This window comes from Muntiacus reevesi, chromosome 7 (assembly GCF_963930625.1).
Source record: "Muntiacus reevesi chromosome 7, mMunRee1.1, whole genome shotgun sequence".
Taxonomy (NCBI): domain Eukaryota; kingdom Metazoa; phylum Chordata; class Mammalia; order Artiodactyla; family Cervidae; genus Muntiacus; species Muntiacus reevesi.
The window spans coordinates 48292131-48303859 of NC_089255.1; the positions used below are offsets into that span (position 1 = coordinate 48292131).

Below are 11729 nucleotides of genomic sequence, written 5' to 3' on the forward strand. Positions count from 1 at the left end.
GATGTCCCTGAGCCTTCCTGAATTTCCCCAGTTCTCCCTGTGAAACAGATTCTATCTAAGAATGGGCCTCCACATTCTGTGGTCAAGAATTTCTTTTTCTTGCTCTTGGCTCTCAGTGAAGTCACTGGAAAACCCATTTTATAATTTTTAAAAGTTGAATACAAAAGTTTTTAATCAAGTAATTTATATTATTTAGAAATAGTTATAATGTTCAAGAAAGTAGTATGCATACTTAAACCTTAACTTTATTTATGAATTAATTTGAACAGATAAAGTTCTAAGAAAATTCATGAACGATTCACTGAATATATCTGAACACAGGCTTGTTTCTTGGGATATCTCAGTTTCTGTTTTGGGAAATGTTAACAGTATTACAAAAATAAGTTCTTATCTACAAAATTAGTACTGTGTTTCTGATGTTGAATGGTACAGTAATGAAATATGAATATTTGTTTGCAATTTTGAGGGCTGTTTTATATTTGAAATTTGCATAGTAATACAGAAGGCTTTGGAAACATCTGGGGAGGGGCTCGTGATTTGGTTGAAACTAAGTATCCAAGAGGTTTCAGAATCATAAAATGATACAGAACTACTCTGGGCTTTTCTTAGTTTGCATCCCCCATGGATTACATTTTTTTTTTTTTTAATTTTTTTTTAAATTTTATTTTATTAGTTGGAGGCCAATTACTTCACAACATTTCAGTGGGTTTTGTCATACATTGACACGAATCAGCCATTGAGTTACACGTATTCCCCATCCCGATCCCCCCTCCCACCTCCCTCTCCACCCGACTCCTCTGGGTCCTCCCAGTGCACCAGGCCCGAGCACTCGTCTCATGCATCCCACCTGGGCTAGTGATCTGATTCACCATAGATAATATACATGCTGTTCTTTTGAAACATCTCACCCTCACCTTCTCCCACGGAGTTCAAAAGTCTGTTCTGTACTTCTGTGTTTCTTTTTCTGTTTTGCATATAGGGTTATCGTTACCATCTTTCTAAATTCCGTATATATGTGTTAGTATGCTGTAATGTTCTTTATCTTTCTGGCTTACTTCACTCTGTATAATGGGCTCCAGTTTCGTCCATCTCATTAGAACTGATTCAAATGAATTCTTTTTAACGGCTGAGTAATATTCCATGGTGTATATGTACCACAGCTTCCTTATCCATTCATCTGCGGATGGGCATCTAGGCTGCTTCCATGTCCTGGCTATTATAAACAGTGCTGCGATGAACATTGGGGTGCACGTGTCTCTTTCAGATCTGGTTTCCTCGGTGTGTATGCCCAGAAGTGGTATTGCTGGGTCATATGGCAGTTCTATTTCCAGTTTTTTAAGAAATCTCCACACTGTTTTCCATAGTGGCTGTACTAGTTTGCATTCCCACCAACAGTGTAAGAGGGTTCCCTTTTCTCCACACCCTCTCCAGCATTTATTGCTTGTAGACTTTTGGGTAGCAGCCATCCTGACTGGCGTGTAATGGTATCTCATTGTGGTTTTGATTTGCATTTCTCTAATAATGAGTGATGTTGAGCATCTTTTTGTGTGTTTGTTAGCCATCTGTATGTCTTCTTTGGAGAAATGTCTGTTTAGTTCTTTGGCCCATTTTTTGATTGGGTCATTTATTTTTCTGGAATTGAGCTTCAGGAGTTGCTTGTATATTTTTGAGATTAATCCTTTGTCTGTTTCTTCATTTGCTATTATTTTCTCCCAATCTGAGGGCTGTCTTTTCACCTTACTTATAGTTTCCTTTGTAGTGCAAAAGCTTTTAAGTTTCATTAGGTCCCATTTGTTTAGTTTTGCTTTTATTTCCAATATTTTGGGAGGTGGGTCATAGAGGATCCTGCTGAGATTTATGTCAGAGAGTGTTTTGCCTATGTTCTCCTCTAGGAGTTTTATAGTTTCTGGTCTTACATTTAGATCTTTAATCCATTTTGAGTTTATTTTTGTGTATGGTGTTAGAAAGTGTTCTAAAAATATGGAACGCTTCACGAATTTGCGTATCATCCTTGCGCAGGGGCCATGCTAATCTTCTCTGTATCGTTCCAATTTTAGTATATGTGCTGCCGAAGCGAGCACCATGGATTACATTTTAATTGTTCAGTTTTTAACTTACGTTTAGTGAAGATTATTTTTTGGTATATGTCTCTGCTGCTAGCCCGTGAGCTTCCTGAGAACAGGAGAGCCACATCTGTTTTGCTTTTCACTTCATATTCTTAGCGCATAATAGCGTGTAATAGTGCATAATCTAACAGTAACAGCTACAGTAACAACAATAACAGAGAAGAATGGGAGCTAACCTTGAGCCCTTGCTGTGTGCCAGGTCTTGTTCTAAGTGCTTGGTACTCACTCATGGTGTGGAACTTTGGAGAAACGCTGGTTAAGTGATTTTTATGTAAATGGAAAGTATATTTAGAGTTTATGCATTTGGGAACCATTCAGTGTTGTGGAGGTTTGGGCGACCTTATTACAATGAGAACTGGAAGATATTGGACTCAGAGTAGTTCTGTAGCTTTTTCTTATGTCTGACAAATATTTAAGGTTTCGTGTTTTCATATTCGTTTTTATTTATTGGCCTCCAGAGCAGATCTTTTTCTCCCAAACTTTAAACTTTTTATTTTGTAATGGACTATAGCCGATTAACAATGTTCTAATGTTCTGGTAGTTTGAGGTGAACAGCAGAGGGACTCAGCCATACTCATGCATGCATCCACCCACCCCCAGGGCCCCCTCCCATTCAGGCTGGCACATAGCATACATAACATTGAGTAGAGTTCCATGTGCTGTATAATTGGTCCTTGTTAGTTATGCATCTTAAATATAGCCGTGTGTACGTGCCCATCCCAAATTCCCTAACTGTCCCTTCCCCTGCAGTTCGTTTTCTAAGTCTGTGTCCAGAGCAGATTTTGAAGAAACAAGAGCAAAGGCTCAGCATGATCTAATCACTTAAAGAAATAGAATGGCAGTGCCCTTAACATTTCGTTTTAATGACCGCATCTTTGACTGGCAGCTCTGAACTCTGCCAGTTGGAAGGGAGGATTGTCTTTCCAGAAAGTTTCAGGCTGACGCCTGTGTTGTGGCTGCAGTAACTGCCACTTAATTTATTGTCATTTAGTGCAAAAATTGATGAGAACATAACCTTTGTAAGGTTTTTATGTTTTATTGGCTATAAAAGATAAAATATGGAGTGAAAGGAAGTAAAATAGTATTTTGTTAGGTCAGGGGATGGATTTATGCCTTAACTAACTGACAGAAAAATCAGAGGGTCATAAAGATCTAGTCTCTGCCACCTATCTCTTCTCTTTTTTATGTGTGCATTCAACAAGCTTCTCTTTGTGGCAGTCAGTCCCATGGGAGCTCACCCAAACACCAGGCCCCTTTGTCCCTGGGCATTAACTCAGCTGTTTAGAACAAGAATATCACAGAGGCTTCTGTTGCAGACATTAAGCAAGTGGGATGAGTCTAAATGAATCAGGTACTTGACATGTTCTAATGGAATGTTGGTTCACAAGGAACTGGGGGCTGCATTGTGTCCTGAATGAACAGGCAAAAACAAAGTGTGCAAGTTAAATTGAATTTTGTGGGAAACACACAAAGAGATCCGAAACTTCGGGAATTGCTGGTGATTGTGCCATTGCAGGGCGAGAAGGGTGATGTTGGGAAGAACCTGACCCTCCATCATTTCCCCCAACACACCCTCCCCAGCCAAAAAAAGAAGAGAAATGGAAAAATAACAAACATACTTCAGAGTGATGAAGTGATTAAATTTTATCATCTAAACTTTGTTGTTCTTTAGTTGCCAAGCCGTGGCCAACTCTTTTGTGACCCTATGAACTGCAGCTCCTTGGAAGGAAAGTTATGACCAACCTAGACAGCATGTTAAAAAGCAGAGACATTACTTTGCCAGCAAAGGTCCATCTAGTCAAGGCTATGGTTTTTCCAGTGGTCATGTATGGATGTGAGAGTTGGACTGTGAAGAAAGCTGAATGCTGAAGAATTGATGCTTTTGAACTGTGGTGTTGGAGAAGACTCTTGAGAGTACCTTGGACTGCAAGGAGATCCAACCAGTCCATCCTAAAGGAGATCAGTCCTGGGTGTTCATTGGAAGGACTGATGTTGAAGCTGAAACTCCAGTACTTTGGCCACCTGATGCGAAGAGCTGACTCATTGGAAAACACCCTGGGAAAGATTGAGGGCAGGAGGAGAAGGGCACGACAGAGGATGAGATGGTTGGATGGCATCACTGACTCAATGGACGTGGGTTTGGGTGGACCCCGGGAGTTGGTGATGGACAGGGAGGCCTGGTGTGCTTCGGGGTCACAAAGAGTTGGACACGACTGAGTGGCTGAACTGAACTGTAGCCCACCAGGCTCCTCTGTCCATGAGATTTCCCAGGCGAGAATACTGGAGTGGGTTGCCATTTCCTTCTCCAGGGCATCTTCCCAACCCAGGGATTGAACCCGTCTACCTGGAATGGCAGGTGGATTGTTTACCACCGAGCCACCTGGGAAGCCCATCATCTAGGCTAGTGGTTCTGAAACTAACCTCTGCATCAGTATCACCTGCAGGACTTGTTAAAATACAGATTTCTGGGCCTACATCCACACCTTTTCAGTAGGTCTGGGGCTGAACTTGAGAATTAACATCTCTAAGAAGCCCCCAGATGTTGCTGATGCTCCTGGACTGGGGGCCACACTTTAAGAACCACAGCCTCAGGCACTTAGCTGTCCATGGCGTGTCCAGATGGACATTCCTCAGGGAGCTGTAAGTGTCCAGGAAGACAGCTCATCTCACAGGCTGTGGCTAGGTGAGTCTGTAGGGGTGTTGGTGTGTGTTTCATGTGCAAGCAAGCCAGAACCTGTCCTAAGAATAAGTAAATACTTTAATCTTTAGAGCTTTCAGTCTGTCATCAGGCTAAGGATTAAAACAGGCACATGAATATCTTTCCTTGAATTTTCTGTTTGTTATGTAGAACTTGCTTCCCAGGTAATACACTTACTTGGAGTTCCCTGAGAGTACTGGTCTGTTTTATCTCCATGTCCTGGACACTGAGCAGAGTGTTGGGTTCCAGGCCTGCTGCATAATTTGCAGGACTCAGTGCAAAATGACAGTGCAGGGTTCCTTGTTCAAAAATGAAGAAATGGAAGCCCACGGGACCTTAACCCCTGCGTGGGCTCCTCTGAGTGCAGGAAGCTGGGTGGCTGGTTGGGGTGCCCCTCCACCGCCCGTGAAGCTGGCGTGCTTTCCCCTGGTAGGCACTCAACATGAGTAGGTGGTGTATTAGCTCTTCTTCTCCAAAGGACCATTGACTAAACATGGATCAAGAAGGGATATTGAAGGACCTCCCGGGTTGACTCCCTCTGTTTTGAGGGGGAGGTTAGGAACATAAACTTTGCTCCTGTTACCCACCCCGTCCAACAGTGCTATGACCTATGTGCCATAAACTCATTTGCATAAGGCTCAGCTCTGACTTGGCCACCAGTTTTCTGAAGTCTAGGGCTTTTTAAAAATTTTACTTTTCCATTACCATATTTGCCTCTCACAGAGGTTTAGCTATTTGCCTGAAGACACACAGACAGTGAGAGTTGAGTTGGAATTTGAACCTAATTTTCTAAATCCTAGATGGACTTTCCTTTTATTCTCCATGATGGAAGAAAGCAAGTTTGGGGAATTTCCTTCTATTAATCAATACTACTTTTTAAATGTTTTTTTTCCTTCAGTTGTGGTACAAGTCAATTATATAAAACATATTATTTTGACCAGATTTAGCAGTATAGTTCAGTGACACTAAGTATTATTTTGTATCCTACAACTTTACAAATTCATTGATTCGCCCCAGTAGTTTTCTGGTGACATCTTGAGGATTCTCTATGTATAGTACTGTGTCATCTGCAAACAGTGACAGTTTTACTTCTTCTTTTCCAATTTGGATTCCTTTTATTTCTTCTCTGATTGTTATGGCTAGGACTTCCAAAACTGTGTTTCATAATGGCGGTGATACTTTTGAGCGCTGAAACTTTTGTAGTGAGCTGAGAAATCTCATTGACTACTGGTCTGTAATCTTTCTGTCCCTGTGTACTGTCTTCAATTTCTTCATTTTTGAGCAAGGAGCCCTTATATTTTGTTTACTGAATCTATTATTGATGACTTGTTCATAATTTCAAAACCTAGAAACAAGGCTCCTGTGAACATTCTTGCCCATGTCTTCTGGCGAACAAGGAGGTTTGGAAACAGGATAGATGTAGCTGGCAGCAGGACACCTGGATGGAATATTCAGGAAGTTGAACCTTTGCCAGGTTTTTTCAAACATTTGCCAAAGTAGGTGTACCAGGGACTGTGTCTTTTTAATCTTGTATCCCTAGTACCTACGACAGTGAATGGCCAAGTATAGTTGCTCATTGTACCCACTGATTGGAAGGAGAGCAGTAAGGTAGGTCACACCCTTTGTCTATGAATAGCTCTGGGAAATAAAGTCAAAGGAAGCACATTTTCCAGCCCAACTTCAGCCTACAGGGTAGGCCTGTTGACTTGGTATAGAATGGTGTATTTTAATAATAATATAGAAGTAATTAATTATGTCTTTACACAGCTTTAAAGAGAATTCTTAGAAGACCTATCTGAAATTATGGCTATAGCAGGCCAAACCTTCAGAACAAAATCGGTCTCAGTTACTCTTTTAAAATAATTTTATTCCATATTGCTGTGGGGTTAGAGCTTGGGAGCTAACCTGCCTTAAAATGTGAGTTTTTCTTCAGTGCATCTTCTGCAACTTAGAGTATAAAGATCTTTGACAGAGGAGAGACTAATGCTTCTAGAATGGGTGTGAAAGACCACAAATTTCCAGTGCTACACAGAGAAAGACAGAGAGAGGCTTTCTGTGTAACAAAGCACTGCTTTAGCTCTGTTAAAAGGCAGGTCATAAATTTGGATAAAGCATGAGTTAAATCGTGTTCCTTGAAATAACTACCTCTCTAGAAAGCAATATTTTAGGGAGCCTTTCTCTTATCCAAGCCTTATTTAAAATTGTCTTTTTTTTTTTTAACCGTGATATGCTTGCCGAAACTAAAAAATTAACATTGGTGCGATACGGTACTATTGACTAAATTACAGACTTTATTCTGATGTTACCACTTTTCTACTAATGTTCTCTTTCTAACCAGCATCCCATCTAGGACACCACGTGCATATAGCTGCAGTGTCTTCTCCAATATGACAGTTTCTGAGTCCTTCTGTTTTTCTGTTTAGGCATTTTGTAGAAGTTACCTCAGTCTGGGTCTGTGTGATTTTTCTCATCATGAGACTGAGTTATGGCTTTTGGGGAGAAATGCCATAGACGTGGCAGTGGGCTTTACCATCATGGGAGGGTGGACAGCGCTGTCACAGGACCCATCACTGACCATGTAAACTTTGATCTCTGTGTCAGGTCATGTCCACCAGGTTTCCCTACTCCAGAGGTACTTTTCCCCTTTCTGTACTCTAGACTGTAATCTGCAAGTCTGGCCCACACTGAGGAGAAGAGTGAGGAGTATCAGAGTTTGTAGAGATATATTACAACCAGACAGTAATAAATATTTTGGAAGATACCATGAAGTTATGCAAGTACCCATTTTTTTTTCCAAATTGTTTTTTTATATTGGGCGAAAATGGAGCATTCAGAACCCCAAGAATTTCTTACTCTTCTTTTTAAAAAATGTTAGGTTATTTATTTCTTACACTTTTCTCTGTGTAAACTAGAGGTTCCTAACATAGGGGATATGAATTCTTGGCAGTCTGGGTTCTTATTTGTTAGTTACAGAAACTCACTCTGCTCTTTTTAAACCAAAAGCATCTATTTAAAGGATATTGGATTAGGTGCTTAGATTTTCTTTTTTTTTTTAATAATAGAGGAGATTTTCTTTTCTATGATAGGAAAGGTTCCTGTGTTAGTGGGGGTATTTTAGGACCCTAAGGTGGAGGCTAGTGGGCTGCCATCTATGGGGTCACACAGAGTCAGACATGACTGAAATGACTTAGCAGCAACAAGGACATCAGAATGGAGTATCAGTCATCTGTTTCTGTTTGATTGTTTTTCTTTTTTTTTTACAATAATATGTCTTCAGAGTTTTTGCCTCAAAATCTAGAAAAGAGTTCATTTTATTATTTCAAACCAGTGAAATATTCTGGGGGAAACAGGTCACTGGTTTGCCTGTGACCTTTTAGAAAAGCTGTTTTATTAAAATACTGAACCTATTATTAATCTGAATTAGCATTGACTATGTTTTAGTGTATTTATAAATGGTGAACTCAGTATCTGAAATTAAACTTTTTATTGCAGTTTTTTAAAAAAGATATTGAATAGAATCTGAGAATGGATTTGGCTAGCTACGGAGCCAGACACTGTCCTTCTAGTTAGGCCGCAGAGCTGATCACTGAAAGTACACTGCTGCTGACACTCCAGCCATATGGATCCTAGGCCATCCCTGGTTCTTTGGGCCATTAGTTTCCAATTCTTGGTCTAGGTTACATGACTCTTAGCAAAGCTTGGCCTATTTGTGCACCATAGCTGTGTTGGAAGCTGGTTAGGTGACTGCCTCCTTCTGCGGTGGAATGTGCTTTGACTCATGAGGTATGCTGTCCTATGAATGCTCTATAATAAGCATTATTACATCATCATCATGTAAGAAAACCATAAACAACTTACTTTTCTAAACCACGGGTTGACTTTATTCTTAAGACTACTCTCAGTCTTTTCTTCTTTTGAGTATAATGTAAGTCCCATCTTTGTGGGCCTCTCTGATATTTGTTTCCCTAGAAATAGTTGTGTTTTTTTTTTCCCTAGAAAAACTACATCTTTTCCATTAAAAAGTTGGTATCCTAAATTTATTTTTCCTTCCCTTTCACTTAGAAATGCATTTGGGGTTAAAAATGGTGATTGAGTTTAAACATTTATCCCTGTTCCTTCCTGACACCCCCCAACATGGCAGTAATAAGACGTAGAGAGTAACAGAAAGAGTGGAAGTGGAGAGGTTAACAACAGCATTTTAGAAACTAGAAAGCAGGGAGGATGAGTAGTTCATTGACTTAGCAGATCTGAGAACTCTGAAGCCTAAGTCACCTGTGAGGGAAAACATTTACGCAGCATTCCATAAACATTATGGAGTATCTACTTTGCGCTAGGCCCTCTTTGTGGTCCTTTGACTTATCAGTGACCAAAACCAATATCACTGTTTGTATGGAGTTACTAACCTGATAGGAAGAGCCAAAAACTCAACCAGATTTGTACCTCAGAACTTCCAGTGGGCTCAGGAATTGGGGATACCAGATATCTCTGGAATATAGGTCAGAAACGTGAGGATTGGTCAAAAGTGTATTTCAGAAACAGTTAGAGCAGTGCTGGCCCAGAGGACTTTCTGCAGTATTCTCTATCTGTGCTATTCAATACAACAGCCACTAGTCACATGTGGTTAATGAGCACTTGAAATGTGACTAGTGCAACTGAGGAACCAAATTTTAAATTTTACTTAATTTAAATTATTTTCAATTCACATAACTTCAGTGGCTAGTAGCTCCTATATTGGATGTGCATGTGCTATATATGTTGTAAGTCACTTCAGTCATGCCCGACTCCTTGCGACCCTATGGACAGTAGTGCACCAGGCTCCTCTGTCCATGGGTGTCTCCAGGCAAGAACACTGGAGTGGATTACCATGCCCTCCTCCAGGGAATCTTCCCAACCCAGGGACCAAACCCACATCTCTTATGTCTCCTGCATTGGCAGGTGAGCTCTTTACCACTAGCACCTGGGAATGCAAGTTAAATCATCTGTTCCCTCCCAACCAAGAACAACTTAATATTGCCCCTCCCCCAATACAACAGAAAGTTTTAAAGTTTATTCTTTGAACTAAGGTATATAAAGTATTTAAGAGGGTAGGGATACCATATAGAAATGGGGAGAATTTCCTGAATTTGAGAACTTGGTTTTCTTTTTCCATTTGATTCCTGTTAAGCTGGCAGCCAGTTTCTACTTCATGCATGAGATTGTTAATTTAGTATCTGAACAGTCTGACTAGGCTATGAGAAAAGATCTAAAAATATTAATGCTGGAGACTTCCCAAGGAAACAGTAAGCCAGAGCTGAAAATCTAACCTATATACTCAAAGCTTCCATCAGTGTTTTAGTGGTATAATCTTAAATGTGATCAGACAGTGAAGGATCAACCAGGCGTCTGAGAATCTTTTTTCCCTAAAATGAAACACTCTCAGGCCAAAAAAAAAAAAGAGGATATGTCAGGAAGAATCAGTTAAGAGATGATTTTGCATTCACAAAGCAAGAATAGAATGTTGTAATAAATGGAAAATCAGAAGAATATAAACCAAAATGGTCTTAGAAAAAATTATGATGCAAGTCACAAGCTTAACATAAGATAAATAAGATTGTGAAAATTTTGTGGAAACCAGAATAAGAAGGCAAGAAAACATAAAACAGTAGAAAAGGGGATAAGAAAATTAGATGAGGAGCTTGAGCATCTGAATATAGAAACTCCTGAAATTGAGAATTGAGTGAATGAAAAGGAGGGAAAATATCCAATAAATAATTCACGGGCTGGAGGTTTCAGGATAAAAAGAATGTAGACCTGAAGTTTTCAGCATGAAAAAACCCATCAAGTATCCAGAAAAAAGAAATGAAAATAGATTCCTTCCAAGGCACATCCTGAAAATATTTCTGAATCCTGGGGTCAAAATGGTCCTAAAAGCTTTCAAAGAACAGGGGGAAGATTATAGTCAAATAATCAGGAATCCAAATCACTTTAGACACTGCATGTGCTCTCTAACATAGAATTCTATACCCAGCTAAAACATCAGTGAAGTGTACCAATTGAATAAATATATATATATATTTTAGACATGGGAGGCCACAATATTTTGCCTTTCCTGTAGATATTTCTCGTAAGGCAACTGGAAGAAGTATTTGTCAAAACAAAGGAATAAACAAATGATGATGAAGATACAGATAGTGAGAAAAAAGAATTCAACCCAAGTGAGAGGTGAGGAAATTTTTCAGGATGGTGGTGGAGGGAGACTCCTGGATAAATCTGTGTAACAGAGCAAGGGAGCAACCAGAAGATTGGAGCTGGTCAGAAGGTCCAGGAAGAGAGAATTCCAAAAATAAAATGTTAGTGTTTGACTGAATTGAAAGTTGGGTAATCAGGGGAGAGTCTGAAGATAATAGTAGTGAGAATTCCTAAGAAACTAAGCAAACCAGAAAACTAAGCAAAACTAGGGAAAACAGAAAGTTGTACAAGAAAGAAGTAAAATTATAATAGACTTCATGGTTCAGCAGTAGAATAGCATTTACATAATCATAATGTAAAAGTGGATAATGAGCAGACCAAAAGTATGATTAGAATAGGTTGGGGCACAGAGAATTGGGAAGTATTCCTGTGTGTGTGTGTATTGGGGAGCTGGGGCAGAGAAAAAGTAAAATGTTTATTTTTAATAGGGGAAATCAATAGGTAATATTTAAAAAAAATTTATTTGAGTTGAATCTTAGTTGCAACATGCAGGATCTTTTGTTGTAGCCATGGGGGCTCTCTAGTTGTGGCACATGAGCTTAGTTGCCACACGGCATGTGGGATCTTAGTTTCCTGACCAGGGATCAAATCCAAGTCCCCTGCATTGCAAGGCAGATTCTTAACTGCTGGACCACCAGGGAAGACCCAATAAGTGATACTTAAAACTAAAAATGCAA

At 39.8% G+C, this 11729-nt stretch overlaps 1 non-coding gene across 1 annotated transcript; it reads right to left on the bottom strand.

Annotated features, from left to right (window-relative positions):
• Window positions 1-1974: 1974 nt before the first annotated feature.
• Window positions 1975-2081, bottom strand: LOC136172683 (U6 spliceosomal RNA). Its single transcript, XR_010664037.1, has one exon. It is a non-coding gene; the product is annotated as a U6 spliceosomal RNA (small nuclear RNA).
• Window positions 2082-11729: the final 9648 nt, after the last annotated feature.